The following is a 9,345-nucleotide window of genomic DNA, read 5'->3' on the forward strand; positions in this document are numbered from 1 at the left end:
AGAAGTTTAGTCAACGGGTCTGCCACATTCAGATCCGTAAGTATTTTGAAATTTCTATGTCAACAATGCTCTGCACAAAGCTACTCTAGCTAATTGCTCCCACTTTCAATATGTATCCAGATTGAGTTTAAAGTCATCTGGATCAGTGTCAAAATTTGCATCGACGTAACCCTTTACAACGAACCTTTTGTTACTTCCATAATTGAGAAACATATCCTTATTTCACTAAGGATAATTTTGACCAATGTCCAGTGATCTACACCTAGATCACTATTGTACTCCTTTGCCAAACTCAGGGCAGGGTATACAATAGGTCTGGTACATAGCATGACATACTTTATAGAACCTATGGCTGAGGCATAGGGAATGACTTTCATTCTCTCTCTATCTTCTGCCGTGGTCGGGTTTTTTATTCTTACTCAACTTCACACCTTGTAACACAGACAAGAACTCCTTTGACTGTTTCATTTTGAACTACATCGAAATCTTGTCAAGGTATGTACTCATTGAAAAACTTATCAAGCGTCTTGATCTATCTCTATAGATCTTGATGCTCAATATTGTAAGCAGCTTCACCGAGGTCTTTCTTTGAAAAAAAACTCCTTTCAAACATTCCTTTATGCTTTGCAGAATAATTCTACATCATCTCCGATCAACAATATGTCATACATATACTTATCAGAAATGATGTAGTCCTTCCACTCACTTTCTTGTAAATACAGGCTTCACCGCAAGTCTGTATAAAACTATATGCTTTGATCAACTTATCAAAGCATATATTCCAACTCCGAGATGCTTGCATCAGTCCATAGATGGATCGCTGGAGCTTGCATATTTTGTTAGTACCTTTAGGATTGACCAAACCTTCTGGTTGCATCATATACAACTCTTCTTTAATAAATCCATTAAGGAATGTAGTTTTGTTTATCCATTTGCCAGATTTCATAAAATGCGGCAATTTCTAACATGATTCGGACAGACTTAAGCATAGATACGAGTGAGAAACTCTCATCGTAGTCAACACCTTGAACTTGTCGAAAACCTTTTTGCGACAATTATAGCTTTGTAGATAGTAACACTACTATCAGCATATGTCTTCCTCTTGAAGATCCATTTAATCTCAATGGTTCGTCGATCAATGGGCAAGTCAATCAAAGTCCATACTTTGTTCTCATACATGGATCTCATCTTAGATTTCATGGCCTCAAGCCATTTCGTGGAATCTGGGCTCATCATCGCTTCCTCATAGTTCGTAGACTCGTCATGGTCAAGTAACATGACCTCCAGAACAGGATTACCGTACCACTCTGGTGTGGATCTCACTCTGGTTTACCTACGAGGTTCGGTAGTAACTTGATCTGAAGTTACATGATCATTATCATTAGCTTCCTCACTAATTGGTGTAGTAGTCACAGAAACAGATTTCTGTGATGAACTACTTTCCAATAAGGGAGCAGGTACAGTTACCTCATCAAGTTCTACTTTCCTCCCACTCACTTCTTTCGAGAGAAACTCCTTCTCTAGAAAGGATCCATTCTCAGCAACGAATAACTTGCCTTCGGATCTGTGATAGAAGATGTACCCAACAGTTTCTTTTGGGTATCCTATGAAGATTTACTTCTCCGATTTGGGTTCGAGCTTATCATGTTGAAACTTTTTCACATAAGCATCGCAGTCCCAAACTTTAAGAAACGACAGCTTAGGTTTCTCACCAAACCACAGTTCATACGGTGTCATCTCCACGGATTTAAATGGTGCCCTATTTAACGTGAATGTAGCTGTCTCTAATGCATAACCCCAAAACGATAGTGGTAGATCGGTAAGAGACATCATAGATCGTACTATATCTAATAAAGTACGGTTATGACGTTCGGACACATCATTACACTGTGGTGTTCCAGGTGGCGTGAGTTGTGAGACTATTTCACATTGTTTTAACTAAAGGCCAAACTCGTAACTCAAATATTTTACTTCTGCGATCATATCATAGAAACTTTTATTTTTGTTACGATGATTCTTCACTTCACTCTGAAATTCTTTGAACTTTTCAAATGTTTTAGACTTGTGTTTCATCAAGTAGATATACTCATATCTGCTCAAATCATCTGTGAAGATCGGAAAATAATGATACTTGCCGCGAGCCTCAATATTCATCGGACCACATACATCAGTATGTATGATTTCCAACAAATCTTTTGCTCGCTCCATTGTTCCGGAGAACGGAGTCTTAGTCATCTTGCCCATGAGGCATGGTTCGCAAGCATCAACTGATTCATAATCAAGTGATTCCAAAAGCCCATCAGCATGGATTTTCTTCATGCGCTCTACACCAATATGACCTAAACGACATTGCCACAAATAAGTTGCACTATCATTATTAACTTTGCATCTTTTGGCTTCAATATTATGAATATGTGTATCACTACGATCGGGATCCAACAAACCATTTTGATTGGGTGTATGACCATAGAAGGTTTTATTCATGTAAACAGAACAACAATTATTCTCTAGTTTACATGAATAACCGTATTGCAATAAACATGATACAATCATATTTATGCTCAATGCAAACACTAAATAACATTTATTTTAGGTTCAACACTAATCCCGAAAGTATAGGGAGTGTGCGATGATGATCATATCAATCTTGGAACCACTTCCAATACACATCGTCACTTCACCCTTAACTAGTCTCTATTCATTCTGCAACTCCCGTTTCGAGTTACTATTCTTAGCAACTGAACTAGTATCAAATAATGAGGGGTTGCTATAAACATTAGTAAAGTACACATCAATAACATGTATATCAAATATACCTATGTTCACTTTACCATCCTTCTTATCCGCCAATTACTTGGGGTAGTTCCGCTTCCAGTGACCAGTCCCTTTGCAGTAGAAGCACTCAGTTTCAGGCTTAGGTCCAGACTTGGGTTTTTCACTTGAGCAGCAACTTGCTTGCCGTTCTTCTTGAAGTTCCCCTTTCTTCCCTTTATCCCTTTACTTGAAACTAGTGGTTTTGTTTACCATCAACACTTGATGCTTTTCTTGATTTCTACCTTCGTCAATTTTAGCATCACGAAGAGCTTGAGAATCGTTTCCGTTATCCCTTGCATATTATAGTTCATCACGAAGTTCTACTAACTTAGTGATGGTGACTAGAGAATTCTGTCAATCACTATTTTATCTGGAAGATTAACTCCCACTTGATTCAAGCGATTGTAGTACCCAGACAATCTGAGAACATGCTCACTCCTTGAGCTATTCTCCTCCATCTTTTAGCTATAGAACTTGTTGGAGACTTCATATCTCTCAACTCGGGTATTTGCTTGAAATATTAACTTCAACTCCTGGAACATCACATATGTTCCATGACATTCAAAACGTCTTTGAAGTCCCGATTTTAAGCCGTTAAGCATGGTGCACTAAACTATCAAGTAATCATCATATTGAGCTAGCCAAACGTTCAGAACGTCTACATTTGCTCCTGCAATAGGTCTGTCACCTAGCGGTGCATCAAGGACATAATTCTTCTGTGCAGCAATGAGGATAATCCTCAGATCACGGATCCAATCCGCATCATTGCTACTAACATTTTTCAACTTAGTTTTCTCTAGGAACATATAAAAATTAAACGGGGAGCAATATCGCGAGCTATTGATCTACAACATAGATATGCTAATAGTACAAGGACTAAGTTCATGATAAATTAAAGTTCAATTAATCATATTACTTAAGAACTCCCACTTAGACCGACATCCCTCTAATCTTCTAAGTGATCACGTGATCCATATCAACTAAACCATGTCCGATCATCACGTGATATCGAGTAGTTTCAATGGTGAACATCACTAGGCTTATCCGTTACCGCTCATATCCAGTTCAAATCTAGAGCATATATAAGGAGGCCCGGACGCGTCTTCTTCCTCGATTGGCCCACCCTAACCCCCGCAAATATCCCCCTCCGAACGAACCCTAGACCGAAGTTAATCAGGCCACTCTAGTCACTCTCTCCGTCTACTCCACTTCTAGTTCCCTCCGCTTCTGATCAATGACAAGCAACAACAGAAACACTGGCTCCAGTGGTGGATCTGGCGGCTTCGACGTCTGGTCTAACCCACTGTGCGATGCCGAGCCCGACCATGTGGAGGAGGTCGCAACTGAACCAAGGCGGCAGTGGTAGGTCTGGTTTCGCATGCGCCTGTCCAGGTACGCCACCGACCACCGCAGGTTCAATTTACTGCAGAAGGAGCACCAGGGTATTGCTGGGTTCTCGTGCCTACGCCGGCGTCTGCGCAAAAGAGGTGCCCGAATCTGCAGCACGGGCCGCCTATCACGAGCGGTAGCCGACGACGAAGAGGGCGGAGGCTGCAAAGGTGCTAACTGCACGCTAGGCACGTGCGAGCACGCCAGTGGATCCCGAGGATGCGTTCCTCGCGTTGGTCCCAAGGTAATTAACGGAAACGATCGATCCAATTCCACAATGTATATGTGTAGCAAGTGGCAAAGGTTCGTCAATGTTGCCCGCATCCCTCGGTCAACCCTGCCTAGGGCGACGCGAGGGCGGCTTCCCTACCCACAACCGTCGCGGCCAATCCTCTCTCCCCACCCGCCGCCGCCGGAAGATGCCGCCGGGCGAAGCCCGTGTGGCTGACGGCGGCGGCGCGGCCCATCTCTCGCGGCCTCCCCTTGCTTTGTGGGTGATAGAACCTGGTGCCAGCCGACAGCGTCCCTGTCCGATGCACATCTGGGCATACGGCGGCGGGACTCGGCGAGCAATGGTCGGAGGTGGAGGTCAATGTTCGTCTCGTGGGGGCGCTCTCCGGCCAGATCGGCGGGATTCGATGCTTGCGGCCATGACCAGGATGGGGTCGCTGGCCTCGGCCAGATCTGGTCATGGCTGGTGACTGGACGTGTCCGTGATGTCCGGTGGCTGGCACTGGGTTGTGGACGACGCGGTGGCGGGTGTGGCACGTCGGCAACTGGGCGGATCTTGACGGGTTTTTCTGATCACGCCGGGATTCAACCCTTGTCTGGGTCCTTGACACCGAGGGAAACTCCGAGGAAACCCTGGATCTCATTGGTATCGAGCGATGGCGGTTTGGCAACGTAGGCCCTCTTGAGGGCATCATTTCTAGAGTTTTCTCCGCTTGAAGGGACCAGCGACGCTGGCAATGCACGGCCTAGTGGCGCAACTGCCGATGAAAATTGTGCCGACTACGGTCATGGCAGATGATGGTGATGTCTTCGATGTCGTTTCGTTTTTGCGGCATCGTCGTTGCAGTTTGCGTCATCATGCTCGCGATGCTCTGGGGGAAACCCTAGATTTGGGTCTCCCGGATCAGATGATGACGGTGCCTTCGGTGTCGTTCTCCCTCCTGGGAGCATCATTTTTGAGAAAGTGATGGTTGGAGGGGACTAGAGGAGGAGTAGTGTTACATCTACCGCAAGTCCAACGGCAGATCTCGGTGGCATGGCGCTGTGGAGTTTCAGCAACGGGCTCGTGAGGATGGATATGTGTAGGATGGTGGTGTTGTCCGGTGCCGTTGTGACGTCGACACAGGCCTAGTAAGGTCAGTGTCTGCTCTGGAGATGGATCGGTGGAAGACGGGGGTGGCAGCCTCTTTGAGTGCGCTGGACCGGTGTGTGCCCCAACAACGCGGTATGGTAGGGGCCTCTGTGTTTAGATGTTTTGCTTTTGTGTGATGTATGTTTGGTATTAGGCTCTACCATCGGCACCCCTTCATCAAGTGGATAGGAGTAACGACAAATATTGCCAAGATAGTGGCTTCAAACTACCTAATGTATTACTTTGTAAGACGTTTGTGAATAATTATTAAAATGGTTGCATGCATCATCCAGATGCTGAGGCCAAGCTCATCCTCCGTTTCAAAAAAAAATATGTGGCAAGTGGCAATTGAGACCGTTCAACCTTTTTCAGCCTCTGTTTCCCATCTTCACATCAGGCAAGTCAAGTGAACAGTAGATTAACAAGAATTGGCAATAATTCCACATCATCCTGGATCGACACATATCATTGATTAGTGGGTTTGGAATATAAGAGATGAACTTAATTTGAAGAAGAAGCCTACAGGACTATGTTTTTAGTGCCGCTTGCGGTTGAGGACCATCTCATCCAGAAGGATGACCATTTTAATTCCCCTGCTCCAAGTTCGTTCCCTCGTTATTACCAGCCTCTCCATTGCCCTCTTCATTTAGATCCCAAGGTGGGTGGGTGGGGGGGGGGGGGGGGGGGGGTTAGGACGGTTGGGATGGGCACCAACTTTGCCACTGATCACAGTTGCTGCAGGCATGTATTCCAATAGTGTGGTATCATGTTTCATGTCATTCTATTGCTTTCAGGCATGGTAGATGCTCAATGCCTAAATGGAATCCATAGGCTCTCGCCGCTAACACATTATATGACAACTCAAGATTCTCAAGCTTTGGCATAGCCCCTTCTGTGAAGGTTACATATATTCCCCATCCGTAGAAGTGAGGTCAAACTTCCTCAAGCATCGGAATCCAATAACATAAACCTTTTTGGGTCCTGTAAGAAATCACGACTGTAGAACAATTAATGGTGAGAGCTCACCAAGAGTGTCCAGATCCTCCTCCCTTAATGCAGCTAAATTTATTTTCAGACGAGCAAGACTTGTGAGCGCTGAAGAAATCCACTTTGGAATGTTCGCAAAATAGATAATGTCATCCATATCAAATGCCAGAAGGAAATATGGTGGGGGAGGAGGATCTAGGAGGTTGATGGGATCAGCATAATCATCCTATATAGATGAATGGCATATACAAAAGATTGGAGTTTGCAGCTCCCAAGCTTGCATAGCAAGGAGAGTATCATTTCCTGATAACTCCCGACAATGTTTCTTCTCCAGCGATAATTTGACTTCATTCAATCCGGTAAGCCTCCCGATATCCTCCAAAGCATCCAATGAACTCCTCGTAATATCAAATATTGGGGGCACCCTTATGCTTCTCATATTGTTGATCCCATCAGGTACCATGCAGAATTTTCGAGTGGGTACATACTGTTTTTTTAATTGTCACGGGCGGGGGGGGGGGGGGGGGGGGGGGCTCCCCACCTGAATATATTTGAAAAGAGCCAGAGAGTTACAGAGGTTCATGCATTGTGCGAGGAAAGGGAGTCACGTCACAGACCGCCGTGTTCTTTGAGAGTTTCCGTCTTGAGGCGGTGAGACCAAATAATTAGATCATCTAGAATGCTTTAACCGAACTATGAGCATTAATATCTAATCCCTGGAAAACCTTTTTGTTTCTTGCATCCCAAACTTTCTAGAGAATAAGCAGGAGCATGAGGGGCCTAATCGAGGCAGGCAGGGGGTCCGACGGCGTAGTAAGAGAAAAGTGTGTCGATGAGCATGAACTGCGGTCGTATAGCCACGACTCTCCAGATCCTGCATGTCGCCCGGTATGAGAAGAACAAGTGGTCGCGGTCTTCCACTGCATGGCTGCACCGCGGGTAAGAGTCATAGTCCAGAATGTTTTTCATGTGCAGGTTCTGCCTGGTGTTCAGCCGGTCGAGGTAAAGGAGCCAGCCAAAATCATGACGTTTTTTGGCACCTTTGAATCCCAAATAAGCTACACCATCAGAGTCGCGTGAGGAGAAAGCATCCGTTAAGCAGTCGCCTGGGAGGTAGCAACGCCTGCAACAAAGAGTTTAGGGAGGCAAGTTCTGCGACCACAGTAGAGGTTAGGTGATTACGAAGAGCAAGTTCAGTCCCATCCTGTAATATTGTGGCTACCATGTCATTTTGATTGGTGTGGTGGGAGAAAACAGCGGGGAAAACAATAGCCAATGGCTCTGGCTATAGCCAACGAACTAGCCAAAAGAAGGTGGAGCATCCATCACCGATGGAGCAGTGTGGAATCTCTCTTAGAATTTGAAGCTGCTTAAAAAAATTGCCAGGAAGGAGTTGTTTTCCTGTGGGTAGATACTGTAGATTACTGAGACAGATAATTCCAGCCGGCAACTCTACTATTTGTGTGTCCCTAAGATCTATGGCCTCTAGATCGTGTAGCATCACAACACTTGGTGGTAGCTTTGAAATGATGGTGCCCCTTAGGCTGAGAAACTTAAGCTGGTATAATTTGTCCATATTGTTCATGTCATACTCTTCCAAACCCTCACAACCTTCAAAGTCCAATACACGTAAAGCTTCAAATTTAAGAAGACTAGGAAATTGTTCCATATAACCTGATGATGTTACTATTAAAGATTGAGCTTGACTTAGATCTTCATTTGCTAATGCGGATGCCATCTCCTGGTCAATGTGCTGAACTGATAGTCGCCGAATAAAACCATGACGAGTCAAACTTGTTTGGCCTCTGCCTACCACAGTGACAAAATTATCTTCAACTGCTTTTGAAATAATAATTTCAAGCATCATATCGTGAACTCGGCAGGCACGAACCTTACCATCATACCCAGTGTCCACTGGTTGTACCATGCTTTTGTTGATAAGATCGTAAAAGTAGTTCTCGGCGACCTCTTGTCGGCTCTGTCCACGCTCTTCCTGGATAAAACCTTCTGCTATCCATCTCCTCACTAACCTCTCTTTGTCAATCTCACAATCCTCAGGAAATACACTTAAATACAACAGACAGGTCTTGAGATTAGGTGGAAGAACATTATAGCTAAGGGATAGTATGCTATTCATTCCCTCTAGACTTTGGTTATTTTCCAGTGCAGAACCACATGACCTTTTAACCTTCTCCCACTCCTCCTTGGTAGCTGATCTGTTTGCCAACAAACTAGATATAGTGACAATTGCCAATGGTAGGCCTGCACACTTTTTTAGGATTTCATTTGAAACTTCCTTGAGCATATCAGGACAACAACCATCAGAGCCAAATATCCTTTTGAAGAACAAGCCTCTAGAGTTAACATCACTTAGTGGTTCCATTGCATACATGCGGTCATCAGTACTCAGACAACATGACTTGGCTGCATCAACAATGCGTGCAGTGGTTATAATTCTGCTACAACAATCATTCTCTGGAAAAGCACACTTAATAGTGTTCCATACTTGTGAGGACCATCAAAGCCAAAACATGAACACAAGTAAGAGGGCAAATACTTGACCTTTTCCTTATCTAAGCCCTACGTAGTATATTTTCTTCACTGTTTTGCCTTGGGGGGGGGGGGGGGGGGGGGGGGGGGGGGGCTACGCCCCCCTCATACCTGTACTAATAAAGCTCCGCCACTGACGATATACCTACAAAATTGGTCGATGATGTCAACAAATTATGATAAGAAATTCAGCTTGAACACTCAAAACTCCGATACTGCTTCATATACTTAGCTGGAGTATT

At 44.6% G+C, this 9,345-nt stretch overlaps 1 pseudogene; it reads right to left on the reverse strand.

Moving 5' to 3' along the window:
• Positions 1-6,748: 6,748 nt before the first annotated feature.
• Positions 6,749-9,050, reverse strand: LOC125527748 (disease resistance protein RGA5-like; annotated as a pseudogene).
• Positions 9,051-9,345: the final 295 nt, after the last annotated feature.

The sequence above is a fragment of the Triticum urartu genome, chromosome 4A, assembly GCF_056163025.1.
Source record: "Triticum urartu cultivar PI428250 chromosome 4A, HENAU_Tu73, whole genome shotgun sequence".
NCBI lineage: Eukaryota > Viridiplantae > Streptophyta > Magnoliopsida > Poales > Poaceae > Triticum > Triticum urartu.